The following is a 16883-nucleotide window of genomic DNA, read 5'->3' as shown; positions in this document are numbered from 1 at the left end:
TTCGGCCTTGCGGCCACAGTTTATCTCATTCTCTCTGCTCGGTAAACAACCTCCCCTCCTCCCCCCTCAGCTATGGGTAATCGTCTGTCTACGTGCCAGGCACCTCAAGTTCGTGCTCTAGCGGGTCTCCTAGACACTCATCGCTGTAAAGTGTCTGTCCGGCAGCTGCAAGTATACTGGGACCTCCTGCTGCCCTTTAACCCATGGCTCACCACTTGCCATCTTTGGGACCCTGTTACTTATGATCGTCTTATTGATCGAGTCACCAACGCCATGGAACATGAGAGCAAGCGCTTCCCTCCCGGCTTGCTCCCCACCTTGATAACCATCCGCTCCTGCCTTCAAGGCTCCCTCCCCCCTGATCGAGGCCCCGTTAAATCCAAGGAGGCCCTATGAACCCAGCCAACAGATTCAGATAGCGATATTAATTCAAATCATGACTCGGACACGGAGTCCTTAGTCGAGCAGATTAACAACGCGCTCGAGGTAACTCCCAAAAAGCAAAATAACACTGCGCCACGCCAAGATGGCGAACTTCCTCCTTCTTTTTCCATCGAGGGGAGGAAATGCTCCGGCGATGACGTCAGCCCTAAGCTGGGCCGGAAACCGCGTACGCTTTACCCCGCCCTTCCACAGGGCGGAGTTAGTCCGCCATCTTATGCCTTGAACCCCGCCCTTTCACAGGGCGGGGCTGAGCCACCATCTTGTGTCTTAGCCACGCCCACCGCGCCGCCATCTTGCGACGCTTGGGGCCTCCCACTCCCGCCTCCCCCTTCGGCGAGCTCCCCCTCGGAGCCGCTACCGGCAGCTGCCGCCGCTCCTTCCACCCTGCTGACTAACAACCCCTGGCTGCCTTCTACACCTCAAGGCAACCCTTGGGGCAACGCTCCCCCTACCCTCACTCCCGCGCCAAGCCCTCTTCAAGCGCGTCCTCCTTTCTCTCGTGCTTTTCGCTGCTTTCCTCTTAACCTTGCCCCCACCCCACAGAAACCGTATGACTGGTATCCCATTGACTCAGATACTATCAAGCAGCTTCGCAGGGCCGTCAAGGAGGACGGGTTAGGTAGCCCATACGCTTCCCAAATACTGCAGGATCTCGGCATGGACTATTGCATCCCCCAAGACTGGGCCTCGCTTGCCCGTTCCATTCTTAACCCCGGTCAGTTTGTTGACTGGCGTGCTCACTTCCAGGCAGAAGCAGCTCAGCAAAGTGAGCAAAATGCAGCCCTTGGAGTCTATCATCCCCCCGAAGCCTATTTGGGCACTGGAGCATTTCTAAATGCGTCTGCTTATATTAATGTCCCTGCCACCTTCTGGACTATCCTCAGAGGCATCGCCTTACGCGCGTTTGCCAACTGCTCTGCCTGTCGGCCTAATAAATTCACCAAGCTCTTCCAGGAGCCGAGTAAGCCTTTCACCACCTTTGTCTCCAGAGTCGAAGAAACCTGCGCTCAAAAGGTAAGTAACCCCCAGGCCCAATATTACATGTGCCCATCCTCAAATCCTGGAAAATCGTACTGTAATTCCCCCAACGAGTACTACTGTGCATACTGGGGGTATGAAACACTAACCACTAATTGGAAGCCTCCTGTTCCTGATCATTACCTTACCCTAAAGTGGGCCCCTACAGGGTGCAAACTCCCTACTGTTAACTGGCTTGGCCAAGAAAGTAAGGGATCCTGCACACATCTTAATCTTACAGTGCAGCTCCCCACTGATCCCTCCTGGTTACTCAGTCAAACTTGGGGCTTCCGAATTTGGCTATCGGGGTTCGATCGGGGAACCCTTATATTCATAAGAAAGGAGGCTATAAACCAACCAAAAAAAAATACTGTTATAAAAAGGCCCTTTAATATTGGTCCCAACAGAGTCATTAACCCTCTTTTCCCACAGCCCTCCGGCCGCACCTTAGCTCCGACTAAACGCACTTCAACTACATCTCAAACCCCACCACCCCAGCTTCCTCTGCCTCCTTCTCGTTATTCCTCTCCACTCCTCAGCCTCATCCAAGCCGCCTTTACCTCAGTGAACTCCTCCAACCCCAATTTTACCTCATCCTGCTGGCTCTGCCTCTCCACCTCTTCCTCACTGTATGAGCCAGTTGCCTCCAACCTCTCCTTTTCAGAAAGCACAGAAAACAGCCCCTTAAAATGCAATTGGAATACCTCTGCCGTCCCCCTGACCTTTCATTCAGTCTCCTATACGGGAAAGTGCGTCCGCCCTCGCTCCATTAACTCTCCCAGCCTCACTGCCTGTGCCAGCTACTCATCTCCCAGCAGCTCTGCCAAATTTCTCATTCCTCATAACTCCTCCCAATGGCTCTGCTCCTCTACAGGACTTACCCCCTGTCTCAGCACGAATATCATCAGTGAATATAAAGAAACTTGCCTCCTAATTGTCCTTATCCCTAGGGTCTTATACCACAGCGAAGAAGACTTCTTCCTCCGTCTGGAAAGAACTGCAGCTCCTGCCCTTCTGCAAAAGCGAGAGCCCATCACCGCCCTCACAATTGCCTCCCTCCTAGGTCTTGCCGGCACTAGCACTGGAATCGCTGCACTAGCCAGTCAAGACTCCGCCCTAACTCACCTCAGGGCGGCTGTTGACGAAGACATTCATCACTTACAAAACGCTATTTACCATCTAAAAAATTCTGTCAATTCCCTCTCTGAGGTAGTGCTCCAAAACCGCCGAGGTCTTGACCTTCTCCTCCTCAAAGAAGGAGGCCTCTGCGCCGCCCTAGGAGAAGAGTGCTGTGTATATGCCAATTCCACAGGTCTCGTCGAGGACAGCCTGAAAAGGGTCCGAGAGGGACTGGAAAAGCGTAAAAGAGATCGTGAAGCCACCAGTTATTGGTCCAGTTTTTTCACTCCCATTCTCCCATACATCCTTCCTTTTCTTGGCCCCTTATTAATAATTATTCTAGCTCTCATCTTAGGACCCTGCCTCATCCGCAAAATTGTACAGCTTGTAAGGAAACAAACAGATGCCATTTTTTCCTCGTTCGTGCAAATCCAGTATCAGCGACTCGCCACCTCTGACGCCCCCCACTCCAAAATGACAGCCAACCCTCCGCGACCTCAACGCCACCGGTCGACTCGCCAACCGCGAAGCCCTTCTCAATCACCTGAACATCGCTCTCACCTCAAGTTCCAGCTTCTCTGAACCCCTGAACTTTAAACCCCTCACCTTCGCCCAGCCCGCTGCAGCGAAGCCATTGTCAAGCGCCCAGGCACCACACCAACACTGAGCTCCAGCCTCACTGAGCCACCGTCAACCCCTTTTTTCCCTTCCCTGACCTCCCCCTTCCCTCACCCTTAGCGGGCCTCTCCGGTAAAGCCTCTTCCTCTAATTAGAAAAGAAAGGGGAATTGCGGGTGACTGAGCTTGTACCTCGACTTACCAGGCCTGGGCCAGGGGACCTGATATCACCCCCTGGGGAGGGTAGTGGGTACGGGCGTTAGTGCCCTCTGCAGCCCCCCCGAGCCTGGGGAGCGAGGTCAAGGCAGCTCCCTTTTCCTCACCCAAAATGTCACGGGCAGGGGAGGCTTGCCGGAGGGAACCGCCTTTCTCCCAACCGCCCTTTCCTCACTTCCTTATCTTGCCCACACACTCCCTTGTGCCAAGGCCACTCCTGCCACCGCCAGTGCGCATGCACCGTGGCCAGAACAACCCCCGCCCGCTGCTACGGCTCCTGCGTCCTCTCAGAACCAATCCTAGCCCCTCTCCCTTCAGTATTGCCATTTAAGGCTGCTTCACCTCCTTTCCAGCCCTGCCCTTCTTACCAGCCTATATAACCTGTGATCACCCCTGAATAAATCTCTTTGGCGCATACTCCTACTGGATGAAGAGTGTCTTGTCCTTATCGCCGCCCTCCACACCTTGCACGCCTCCCGCCGAGGACCCGGCCAAGTCCTCCGCCTCGCCCTCGCCTCCGGGAAAGAGCCCCCGCCGCCGGTACCCTTTAAGCAGCCCCGAGAGCTGAGGGCTCAGCTACCGGCCGCCACTCCCCCCAGAAGCAGTAACCGCGACCGCAGTGATGCAGACAAAAGGAAATGTGGAGATGCTAAGGTAAGAGACGAAGCCCAGAGTTTGCCCCAGAGAAGCTAAGAGAGAACCCCCAGATGCTTAGAGAGAAATGCCCTGGGAACAAGAAGCAAGGATGCACAGGAGCTGGGAGAAGTAAAGACAGAAGCCTAGAGACATTTAGGAGAAAACCATTTTGAAACCAGAACCTGGGAGCAAAGGACCAGCAGACACCAGCCACGTGCCTTCCCAGCTAACAGAGGTGTTCTGGACACCATTTGCCTTTCTTCAGTGAAGGTGTCCTCTTGTTGATGCCTTATTTGGGACACTTTTATGGCCTAAGAACTGTAAATCTGTAGCCTAATAAATCTCCTTTATAAAAGCCAATCCATTTCTGGTATTTTGCATAATGCCAGCCTTAGCAAACCAGAGCAGATTTTGGCACCAGGAGTGGGGTGAATGGGTTGATAGAATGGTGGAATGGCCTGTTGAAGACTCAATTATGGTGCCAACTAGGTGGCAATACCTTGCAGGGCTGGGGCTGTGTTCTCCAGGGGCTGTGTGTACGCTCTGAATCAGTGTCCACTCTATGGTGCTGTTTCTCCCATAGCCAGGATTCATGGGTCCAGGAATCAAGGAGTGAAAATGGGAGTGGCACCACTCACTATCACTCCTAGTGATCCACTAGGAAAATTTTTGCTTCCTGTCCCTACAACCTGCTGATCTACAGGTCTTAGTTCCAAAAGGAAGAATGCTCCTAGATCACAACCTACTGATTTACAGGTCTTAGTTTCACAAGGAAGAGTGCTCCTACCAGGAGACGCAACAATAATCCCATTGAACTGGAAGTTCAGACTGCCACCTGGCCACTTTGGGCTTCTCAGGCCTCTGAATCAATAACAAGGAAGGGGATTACTGTACTGGCTGGGATGATTGATCCTGACTATCAAGGGGAAACAGGACTGCAACTAACAATGGAGGCAGAGCTTTCCTGGAGTACAGGGGATCCCCTAGGGTGTCTCTTAGTACCACCATGCCCTGTGATTAAAGTCAATGGAAAACTGCAACAACCCAATCCAGGCAGGACTACCAATGGCCCAGAAACGTCAGGAATGAAGGTTTGGTTCACCCCACCAGGCAAAGAACCACGGCCAGCTGAAGTGCTTGCTGAGGGTAAAGGGAACGTGGAATGGGTAGTTGAAGAAGGTCGTGATAAATATGAACTATGGCCACATGACCAGTTACAGAAACAAGGACTATGATGGCATGAATATTTCCTCCTTGTTTTTGTTATGAGTTTGTATTTGTCCGTAAAGCAAATCTCTTTGTTTTCTTGTCTATCTTATCCACTTATCATATGACATAAGTTGTATTGTTCATTTTGTAGTATTTAAGTTAAAGGATATCAAGTTTAAGAGTGAATGCTACCCAAGGACTTGCACCCTATTCTGGAGAGATTTAGTGCCTTTCCAGTTGTATGCAGGACAGCAGAGTATTGTTAGGTGAAACCTATGTCTATTATTGTGTTCTATTTAGAGATTAAGTATGGTTTAAGGTGATGTGTATAGCTGCCAAGTTGAGAAGGTTTTCTATTCACTTTAATGATAAAGTCCTTTACGCACAAAAGTTTTTAATTTTGATGAGGTCCCATTTATCTATTTTTCCCTTTATTGCTTGTACTTTGGGTGTAAATTCTAAGAAACCATTGCCTAACACAAGATCCTGAAGGTGTTTCCCTACATTTTCTTCTAGGAGTTTTATAGTCCTGCTTTCTTATACTGATCCATTTTGAGTTAATTTTTGTGAGTGGTGTGAGATAGGGTTCCTCCTTTATTCTTTTGCCTCTGGATATCCAGTTCTCAAGCAACATTTGTTGAAGAGACATTTCTTTCCCCGTTAAGTGGACTTGGCAGCTTGTCAAATGTGAGGTTCCATTTCTGAACTCTCATTTAGATTCCATTGATCTATATTATCTATCCTTGACCCAGTATCATGCCGTTTTGACCACTGTAGTTTTGTAAAAAATTATGAAGTCACGAGGTGTGAGTCCTCCAACTTCGTTTTTCTTTTTAAAGATGGTGTGATGGTTGGGTTCATCTGTCAACTTGGCCAGGTGATGGTGTCCAGGTGTCTGGTCAAGCAAGCACTGGCCTAACTGTCACTGCAAGGACATTTGTGGCTGGTTAATAAACCAGCAGTCATTTGGCTGCAGCAGTGATTGATTACATCAAGGAAGGGTGTGTCTTCCACAATGAGAGAATTCAATCAGCTGGATTTAATCCAATCAGCTGAAGACTTTTAAGGAAGAAGAGAGAGAACTTTCACTTCTTCTTCAGCCAGTTAGCCTCTTCCTGGGGAGTTCATTGAAGACCTTCATCAGAGTTGCCAGCTTGCTGCCTGCCTTATGGAATTTGGACTCCTGCATCCCCACAGTTGTGTGACACACTTTTTTTTTTTTTTTTAATATTCATTTGAATTTATTCAAATTGCTCATAATGGTTTCAAAGGACATAGTAAAGTTTTTGTGGTGTATCTGCATAGCATTGTTTATCATTTATGGACTAAGTCGATTTTTTGAAGTTGCTTTAAATTTTAGAAACAACTTTGCTTAATATAAAAGCTCTTTAATTTTAACTGACAGATCAATTCTGAAACTTTATTTTGAAAAGAAATGGGGAAGAATTTGTCTTTAGAATTAAAAGAACTGAAAAAAAAAATAAACCAGACATTCTAAAAAAGTAAACCTGATTTTTAGTACTAATAAAATAGTGGGTGACAAAATAGTTGTCTTTTTGATTTTGATCACAAAAAATAAACTGGTAGTGACAGGGTATGATGGAGAAATTTGACATCCTAGCAAATCACTGTCATTGATTCAATTATTCTAATTCTGAATAAAAGCTGTATACAGTATGTGTTTATGCTACAGTGGGTTTTTTTTTAAGTGACTGACATTCATCATATTGGTTAGATAGTTATAAAATCCTAGTCTTTGTTTTCTACAATGTTGTAAAAAATAAATAAAGTATAATTTGTAGTATATTAGAAGCAAACTGCTTAGAAATGCTAGTTAAAACTGCATCACAATATTCTAACATTTGAAAATGTATTTTGGAAATTTGGTTTCTCTCAACTGATGGTAAACAGCTTTTTAAAAATTGAGACTCTACTTAAATGTACAAGTTACTTTTTAAGTTTTACTTGTCAACATCTTTGAAAATATGGAGCTATGATTCAACATCCTAATGTTTTGTATGAAAACTAGTTCAATTTGCTATACATTCCAAAAGACATGTTAATGTAGTTAGAGCTCTACATATCCAACCAATGTTCATAATTAACAAAGGGTTTACCTGATGCAATGGAAATCTGAATTACTTTCATTTTTCTACTTTGTCTCAGACCTATGTTCTATAAAATATCTCACCACGCTTCAATACTTGTTTTTCCTCCAGTATCCTAGCATTAATGTAGCTGTCAGTTTGAATTTCAATCCTGAATTACATATGTTGACATAATTTCCTAGTGCTGACTTCAGTTGTTTAGGATTACTAAACAGAAGACCATCAACTCCTTTTTCTATGCTTTCTATCACTCAAATTCTTTAAGGCAGACTAATTATCTTTAATGGAGTCTTAATCCCAAAATATTATTTTGCCTTAATCAATTTAATAACAGGATGCATAAATGCAAATTCATTTTAGTCTTCATGTATTAGTAAACAAATTCTTCAGTTTTAATTAGTATGTTTGGTGGCAAGTGACTTTTTTGGAAATAAAGAGAAAAAAATATTTTTAATATAAAATTTTGAATTGCATAATGTTTTATATGCTACCTGTCATAAGATGAACTTTACTGTGATACCAAGTGCCTCAGAATGGGTACTCTAATGACCACTGTAAACCATCTGAACTTTTTATATTTTATTTGCATTTATTTCAAAATAAAATTATATATCTTCTTCAAATACAGCATAAAACAAAATTTTAAAGTGAAAATATTTTTGCTGTACTATTTCTGTAAAAAAATTGGTTAGAAAAATGAACAACAGTGGCCCCATTTTGCAATCTGACTGTGTTTTTCAAGGATTGGAGGGTCAAATCATTGAGAAAAATATTTACATAAGCTATTAGCAATCATAATTAGAGTGTCATATAATTCTGCATGCAACGATTAAGGAGGAACTGCTAGAAGTCCAGGTGCTTCTTGCCTCCGGCCATCATGCCACAGCCTGGGCCCAGCAATTTGGCGGATTCTGCCAGATCCTGTTTGCTTGAGCGGCTCACTGTGTCTGACAAGTCTGGAGGCAAATGCAGTCACTCAATGGTGAATAGCTTCCTTGTTAATTTAAAAGCCAAGTCGTTCACATCTGATACATCACAAATCAAGTTATTAAGCCACAGAATTTGCCATATATGAATCAAACCATGATAATCCTCATATAATGGGTTGGTTTCTTTCTCAGAACCGATAAATGATTCCAGCCCAACTACTATATCTGACAAGTTTGTAACACGAGCAATAATTGCTTTATTCTGGATGTGATGTGATGGTATTGTGATAATACAGACTGAAAGAGAGGTTCGCAGAAGACCACGGAGAATATAGAGGAACTTGGTAAGACTATGACTGTCATACTTTTCTGTACAACAAATGTCATCTCCCCACAAAGGTGAGCCAAGATTCTGAATTCCTATTCTTAAAGTGTTTTTTTTGTTTTTTCTGGGGATTGGATCCATCAAATCCATCCTCATAAATGATGTTCTGGATGAAGTGAAGCAGTTTTATGTAACCATGGGTCATAGAATGGGGTTCTTCTTTAAAAGATGTAGATATTTTTTCTGGAAGAAAAAATCCATGATATTTTGAGGCCTCAATTAGTTGTTGGGGTAACCTTTTTGATAGATCATAATAGTGACCAAATCTTGAAGATGATACTGGTCCAGTCTCCATCTTGGGTAATAGCTGGTAACGCCAAGCTATTTTCATCTTAATATTGGATTCTGGTGTTTTATGACTACAGATGTCTTCATCAAATTCTTTTTTACAATTTTCTTCAAGTAATGGTGCAGGAAGTTCCTGCAAAATATCAGCAGGGTCTTCCTTAGCAGATGCGACCAACAAAGTGTGCCCACTGATGATCCCCTCTGCCAGGAAATACTTGAAGAGTAAAGGTGAATAAATATTATATTTATCCTCTTCAATTAGAAGAACTGTTCCAACCGCTAAACCTCCACCTAAGAGCTGGTCCAGGGCTGGGGGACAGTGGATACCAGCAGCTGCCCGTTCCGCACCGACGGTCGTGTGCCCGCGATGGACACCAGACGAGAGCCGCCACTGTCGGTACCGCCAGCTTTAGGACCCTTTCTCTGGAAACTGGTGACATTATTCTTTCTAGCTGCCGCCGCCGCACACCCGACATTCCGGGTGTCCGTGCCGCAGGTTGCCGTGGCCGCCATTTTGGAGCTTCCCCGTGTGACACACTTTTATAAAATCTCATATTTACAGATCTCTCCTGTTGGTTCTGTTTCCCTAGAGAACCCTGACTGACAGACCCCTAGTTGGACTGCAGAACCGGGAGGTGTTTGGAGTCCCGAGAGGCCAGGAGGCGCGGTGAGCGCTCAGCCCTCCAGGCGGCGGTGCACACGCACCGGAGACGTGCGGTGGGCGGGCGCGCGGTGGGTGTGGGTGCGGCTGTAGGTGGGGGGCTCTGGAATCAGCCGCCGCCCCTGCAGGCAGTGCCCCGCCCTCACCCGCCGCCCCCAGGCTTAAGCCCTCAAAACAGCACAGACCCACCGGAGGGGCTGTGCTACTGCTGCGGCTGCATGAGGAAACTGACCGTCGCAGAGGTATCCTCTCACGACGAAGGGCAATCGTGCTTGTACAAAAGGTTTAGGCGTACCTCGGCGGGCGGGGGGGAGGGGAGAGAAAGCCGCATCCCCAGCCCGCTGCGCCCCAACGCGCGGACGTCTGTACAAGCAGCCTCACTATGAACCCGCGCTGCGTTTGAAGCCCGGTCGTGGACAGCCCCGCCGCCGGCCCTCGGACACACCTGCGCTTCTGCCCTTACCTGGCTCGTACCAACCGCACGCTGCGAGCCGCACCGCGCAGGCGCAGAAACCCTGCCGCGAGAGCCTCCGGCTGCCGGCGGATCCCACGTGAGCGCGCCGGAGCCACGCCCTCCACGCCGGCACCGCCCACCGCCCCGGCACCGCCAGCTAGGCCCGTCCTGACTCCGCCCGGACCACGCCCACCGACATGGCCCCCCGGGTCACGCCCACCCCCCGCGGGACACGCCTTGACTCCGGACCACGCCCACTGCCCCAGCACCGCCCGCGGTACCCGTCATGACCCAGCCCCGGGCCACGCCCTCCCCGCCGGCACTGCCCACCGCCCGGCACTGCCTGCGAGGCCCGTCCTGACTCCGCCCCCGAACCGTGCGTGCGCGCGCTCTCGCGCGGAGGCCCCGCCCCCGGCGTCCGCGTGCCCTCCGCCGCAGCCGCCATTTTGGGGCGACCCAAGCGCCGCCCGTGGCGCCGAGAGGGTGTACTCTACTGCAGGCCGGCCCGCGCTTGTCCGTCGGCGTCGCGCCCCGGGCCGGGCCCATGAGCGTGCGGCTCGCGCGAGGCCGCCGGGGGTCGCCTCCGCCAGCGCCCTGGCCTCAGCCCAGCTCCGAGGGGCCGCCGCGACGCCCGGGCCGGGGGGCAGGTGAGTGCGGCCGCCCTCGCGGCCCCCTCAGGCTGGAGCTGCCCCCAAGCCTGGCAGGCCCCTCCCGTCAGCGCCCCCTTCCTGTCAGCGCCCCCCTGTCTTTCAGCCCCGCCCCTCGCCTGTCAGTAAACCCCACAAACCTGTCAGGGGGCCCCCCCCCCCCGCCTGTCACCCCCTCCATGCCTGTCAGCCTCCCCCCAGCCTGTCAGGTCTCCCCCATGCCTGTCAGCCCCCCCCCCAGCCTGTGAGGTCTCCCCCATGCCTGTCAGCTACCCCCCCAGCCTGTCAGGTTTCCCCCATGCCTGTCAGCCCCTCATGCCTGTCAGTGCCCCCTCCATACCTGTCAGCGCCCCCACATGCCTGTCACCCCCCATGCCTTTCAGCAGCCCCCCCCACTGCCTGTCAGCGCCCCCTCCATGCCTGTCAGCGCCCTCCTGCCTTTCAGCCCCGCCCCTCGCCTGTCAGTAAACCCCACAAACCTGTCAGGAGCCCCTTCCCTGCCTGTCACCCCCCCCATGCCTGTCAGCCTCTCCTCAGCCTGTCAGGTCTCTCCCATGCCTGTCAGCCCCCCCCCCCAGCCTGTCAGGTCTCCCCCATACCTGTCCCCCCCCATGCCTGTCAGCAGCCCCCCCCCACTGCCTGTCAGTGCCCCTTCAATGCCTGTCAGCATCTCCCCCATGCCTGTCACCCCCCCATGCCTGTCAGCAGGCCCCCCACTGCCTGTCAATGTCCCCTCCATGCCTATCAGTGCCCCCTCCATGCCTGTCAGCGCCCCTCCATGCCTGTCAGCGCCCCCCCATGCCTGTAAGCATCCTCCCCCCACTTCCTGTCAGTGCCCCCTCCATGCCTGTCAGCGCCCCCCCATGCCTGTCAGCATCCTCCCCCCACTTCCTGTCAGTGCCCCCTCCATGCCTGTCAGTGCCCCCTCCATGCCTGTCAGCGCCCCCCCCCATGCCTGTCAGCATCCCCCCCCCACTTCCTGTCAGTGCCCCCTCCATGCCTGTCAGCGTCCCCTCCATGCCTGTCAGCATCTCCCCATCTGTCAGGTTTCCCCCCAGCCTGGCAGGCCCCCCCTCCCACCTGCCATTTCCAGTGCTCCTCTGTGCCCCATCCCTGCCTGTCACGGTCTCTCATGTCAGTGACTCCCCAGATGTCAGGGATTCACCAGTGCCCTCCCAGTGCCCTCCCCATTTGGTGTCCCAACTGTCAAGCTTCCCCTCAAGTCACTGTGCCCAGCACCTGTGTGTGCCCCCCACTATCCCTCTCCTGCCTGAGTGGTGGCACTCCCCTCCCTGCCATCTCTGCACCCCTCTTCTGCTCACACCCCCATTACTGCTCCTCCAGGTGTCACAAGCTGCCTTCCCTGTCCTCTCTCTTTACCCTTCATGCCCCGTCCTGTATCTCCTCCTCACCCTGTCACCTCCCCCATGCCTGTGGCTGACCCCCATCTGTGCCCCCCCATCACTGTCATCTTCTACACACCCCACTTTCCATGAGTGTGGGTCATAGGGGAACCCAAGGCTGGACGCTGAGTTGGGGGGTGCCTTGATCACATGGTCTTTGGCCAGTGGGTAAAAGGGGGGCAAGGGGGAAGTGTTGGGGGTGGTCCTCGTTCTGGGGGTTCAGACCTCGGGTGGACTTTGGAGGTTGGTAGAGCTCATGGAACTTGCCAAGAGATGAAAGGAGAGACTGAGGGAAAGAGGGGTTCGGGGTGCTGTCTGCGCCTCCCAAAGGCACCGTTCTCTGGGTTTGGGGGTGTCGCCGGCCTAAGTGGGCAGCAGGCCCTGGAGGTCCAGCTGCACGGCAGAACTGGGAGCCTTGGTTAAGTGCCTTATGTGAATTATTGCATTTAATCCTTACAAGAACCCTAGGGCATAAGAATGACTGTTTCTCTGTTTCACAGATGAAGAAACTGAGGTTTACACCGAATGGATGATAGAGCCAGGATTTGAACCTAGGCAGCCTGACTCAAGCACCTCTCCCTGCTTTTTTTTGGATTAGGGAAAAGATTGACTTTCAAAATATTTTATTGTTTTAAATTTTTAAATAGTAGCGGTAGCTGATTATGTGCCAGATACTTTTTAAACTGCTGTCCTTACACCATCTCATTTAATTCTTAAGATGTAGTTGTTCTTCACATGCCTGTTTCTCACGCGAGGACACTGAGCCACAGACAGATTAAACCCAGGTGAGGGGAGTGCGTGGGAGAGCCGGGACTGGACTCACCCCGCTGGCCAGGGCCTTGCGGGTCACTTGCCTCTTCGGGGTGCTTCATGCACGTTGTCTTAGTTTGCTAATGCTGCAGTATGCAAAACACCAGAGATGGATTGGCTTTTATAAAAAGGAGGTTTATTTGGCTATACAGTTACAGTCTTAAGGCCATAAAGTGTCCAAGGTAACACATCAGTAATCAGGTACCTTCACTGGAGGATGGCCAATGGCGTCCGGAAAACCTCTGTTAGCTGGGAAGGCATGTGGCTGGCGTCTGCTCCAAAGTTCTGGTTTCAAAATGGCTTTCTCCCAGGACGTTCCTCTCTAGCAAGCTTGCTCTTCTTCAAAACGTCACTCACAGCTGCACTCCATTCAGTCTCTTTGAGTCAGCATGTTTTATATGGCTCCACTGATCAAGGCCCACCCTGAATGGGTGGGGTCACGCCTCCATGGGAGTATCCCACCAAAGTCACCACCCACAGCTGGGTGGGGCACATTCCAAGCAAATCTAACCAGCACCAAAACATCTGTCCCACAAGACCACAAAGATAATGGCATTTGGGGGACACAATACATTCAAACCAGCACACACGTGGTGGTCTGAACTCCACAGTTCAGAAGGAACAGAGTTGTGCTCAGGGAGAAGCCTATTCTTGGCCACCCACTTCCTCTCCAGTGTAACCCGTGTTGCCATTTTCCTTTGTATACTTCCAGAGATAACAGCCAGTGTGCTTGTGAGGTGTATGTGTGAGGTGTGTGTGTGTGTGTGTGTGTGTAATAAAAATAGAAAGGAGTAGCAGACTCCATACGTTCTTAGTACTTTGCTTAATTTTTTTCTTTAGACTTTTTGTTTTTTGTTTTGAAGTAATTCCAACCTACAGGACATTTCAAAATAACACAAACCCCATACAGAGAACTCCAATATACCCCCACCCCCAGGTACCTAGAGTCACCAGTTTTAACATTTTGCTACATTTGCCGTATCATTCTGTCTATCCGTCTATTTATCTTATTGTGTCTTCCTGTTTTCTGAACATTTCAGAGCAGGTTGCATGCTTCATACTCCTTGAACATATAATACTTCCATGTACATTTCCTATGAAGAAGGATATTGACTCATGTAATCACCTTAAATGTAGTTACCAAGTTCAAGAAATTTAACATTGCTATAAAGCTTTCATTCTATATTCCAGTTTTTTCATATATCCCAGTAATGCCCTTTGAGCCATTTCTCCTCCATTCTTAAATCCCAGTATTGTGTTTATTGCCATTGTCTCTTTAGTTGCACTATTTTTTTGTGTGTGAAGACATATAAAACATAAATCTTCCCATCCCAACTCCTGTGAAGCAGACCATTCAGTGGGATTAAACACATCCACAGTGTTGCAGCCCCTTACCATCTCCGTTACCAGAACTTTCCCTTCACCGCAAGCAGGAGCCCTGCACCCATTTGCTGTAAGTCCCCATTGCCTCTGCCCCTGCCCCGGTAGCCTGCACTCCACTTGAAATTGTGAGTTTGCACAGTCTCTGGCATTTTTTCTGCGGTTATCATGGGGCTTATATTTAACACCCTAAATCTAGAATAGTCTTGTTTGGTTTGATACCAACTTAACTTCTATAGCATACCCAAACTGTTTCCATACTTCTCTACTTCCCACCTTTATGTAGTTCTCGTCACAAATTACATATTTATACATATGAGTCCAAAACCATTGATTCACCATTACATTTTATGCATTTGCCTTTTAGATTCTGTGGGTAGTAAAAAGTGGAGTTACAAACAAAAAATTCAGTAGTACTGGTATTTATGTTTAACCATGTCATTACCCTCACTGGAGATCTTTTTGTCTTCATGTGGCTTTGGTCAATTGTCTACTGTCCTTTCCTTTCAACCTGCAGAACTACCTTTAGCATCTCTTATAGGCTGGGCTAGTGGTGATGGAGTCCCTCAGCTTTTGTTTATCTGGGAATGTCTTCATCTCTCCCTCAATTTTAAAAGACAGTTTTGCTACCTATATAATTCCTGGGTGGTAATTTTTTCCTTTCAGTACTTTAAATGCCATCCCACTGCCTTCTTGCCTCCATGGTTTCTGATTAGAGATTAGCACTTCCTCTTATTGAGGCTCCCTTACATGTGACACATTACTTACCTCTTGTATCTTTCAGAATTCTCTATCATTGACATACAGCAGTTGGATTAAAATATGTCTTGGCATGCGTCTATTTGGATTTCTCCTGTTTGGAGTTCGCTGTGCTTCTTGGATGTGTATCTTCGTGTCTTGCATTAAATTTGGGATATTTTCTGCCATTATTTCTTCAAATATTCTCTTTGCTTCTTATCTCTTTCTGGGATTCCCATAATGCATATATTGGTACACTTGATGGTGCCCCACAGGTTCCTCTGGCTCTGTTCACTTTTCTTCATTCTCTCTTTTTTCAGCTTCTCAGACTGAAAGATTTCAATTGTCTTATCTTTAGGTTCACTGTGTCTTTCTTCTGCCAGCTCCAATCTAGAGCTGTTGAACCTCTCTAGAGAATTTTTAATATCTGTTACTGTGGTCTTCAGTTCTTTTTTATTCCTTTTCATAATTTCTACCTCTTTGTGTTCATCTGTCATTTTTCTAGTGTCTTTCAGTTCTTTTAGTTTTTTGTCTGTATTTCATTTAGTGGTTTGAGCATATTAGGACCTTTTTTTCTTTTTTTTACAATCTATCCTAAGTAAACAATCAGTGATTCCCGATATAATCACATAGTTATACATTTGCCACAAAAATCTATATGAGGACATTTCCATTTCTTCTGCAACGAAAGAGGAAGAGGACAGAAAAAATGACGAATAAAAACGGATAGAAGAAAAAAATAGAATAAAATACAATGAAAATGTCATACAACAATAACAATACTAAGAATCCCATACCACTACCTTATATCTCTCTCATAGACATTTAGCTTTGGTCTATTGCCTTTGTTACAATTATAGAAGCATATTACAGTGTTACTGTTAACTGTAGACTCTACTTTGTATTGATTGTATTTTCCCCCATACCATCCAGTTTTCAACACCTTGAAATGTTGACATTTATTTGTTCTTCCTCATGTAAAAACATTCTTATATTAGTACACTTAATCAACTTTATTGACCACTGTAGGTTTCACTAAGTTATACAGTCCCAGTCTTTATCCTCTTGCTTTCTGGTATCATACATGCCTCTAGCCTTCCTCTTTCACCCGTACTCACACTCATCTTTGTTCAGAGTACTTACAATATTGTGCTACCATCACACAGTATTGTGCTATCCATTCCATTTCTGGATCTAGACAATCAATCCTATTGAAGCTTCTGTACTCCTTCAGCATCAGATGCCTGATGTCTACCCTCTTTCTATCTCCTGAGGACCTGTGTTCTCAATTTTAACTTTCAAGTTTCACTCATTAATGTTAGTTCATATTAGTGAGACCATACAGTATTTGTCCTTTTGTTTCTGGCTAATTTCAGGATTCATAATGTCTACTGTCTACCATTTTGTCTTTTGGTTTTTATGCCATATCTTATTTTAAATTTTTTCTCTCTCTATTTTTACCCTAACTGCTAGTCTTCATTTCTACACTCTTCTCTGAACCTCTCCCTCCTGTCTTTTCCTATCTGCCTGTAGTGCTCCCTTTAGTATTTCTTGTAGGTTTCTTGTTCACAAACTCTCTCAGTGTCTGTTTGTCTGAAAATATTTTAAACTCTCCTTCATTTTTGAAGGACACGTTTGCTGGGTATAGAATTTTTGATTGGAAGTTTTTCTCTTTCAATACCTTAAATATATTATACCACTGCCTTCTCACCGCTATGGTTTCTACTGAGAAACCCACACATAGTCTTATTGAACTTCCCTTGTATGTGATGGATCGCTTTTCTCTTGCTGCTTTCAGAATTCTCTCTGTCTTTGACGTTGG

At 47.9% G+C, this 16883-nt stretch overlaps 1 protein-coding gene and 1 pseudogene across 1 annotated transcript in view; one reads left to right on the top strand and one right to left on the bottom strand.

Annotated features, from left to right (window-relative positions):
• Positions 1-7959: 7959 nt before the first annotated feature.
• LOC119543092 lies at positions 7960-10097 on the bottom strand (annotated as a pseudogene).
• A 422-nt stretch (positions 10098-10519) lies between these two features.
• The window catches only part of PPP6R2 (protein phosphatase 6 regulatory subunit 2), a 141596-nt gene continuing 135232 nt past the window's right edge, over positions 10520-16883 (top strand). Inside the window, 1 exon segment of the mRNA XM_037847771.1 lies at positions 10520-10730. The gene's annotated coding sequence lies outside the window, so the exon portion shown is untranslated.

This window comes from Choloepus didactylus, chromosome 8, assembly GCF_015220235.1.
Source record: "Choloepus didactylus isolate mChoDid1 chromosome 8, mChoDid1.pri, whole genome shotgun sequence".
Taxonomy (NCBI): domain Eukaryota; kingdom Metazoa; phylum Chordata; class Mammalia; order Pilosa; family Megalonychidae; genus Choloepus; species Choloepus didactylus.
Note: the sequence above shows the minus strand (reverse complement) of the source record. Positions and strands in the feature narration are given on the sequence as shown.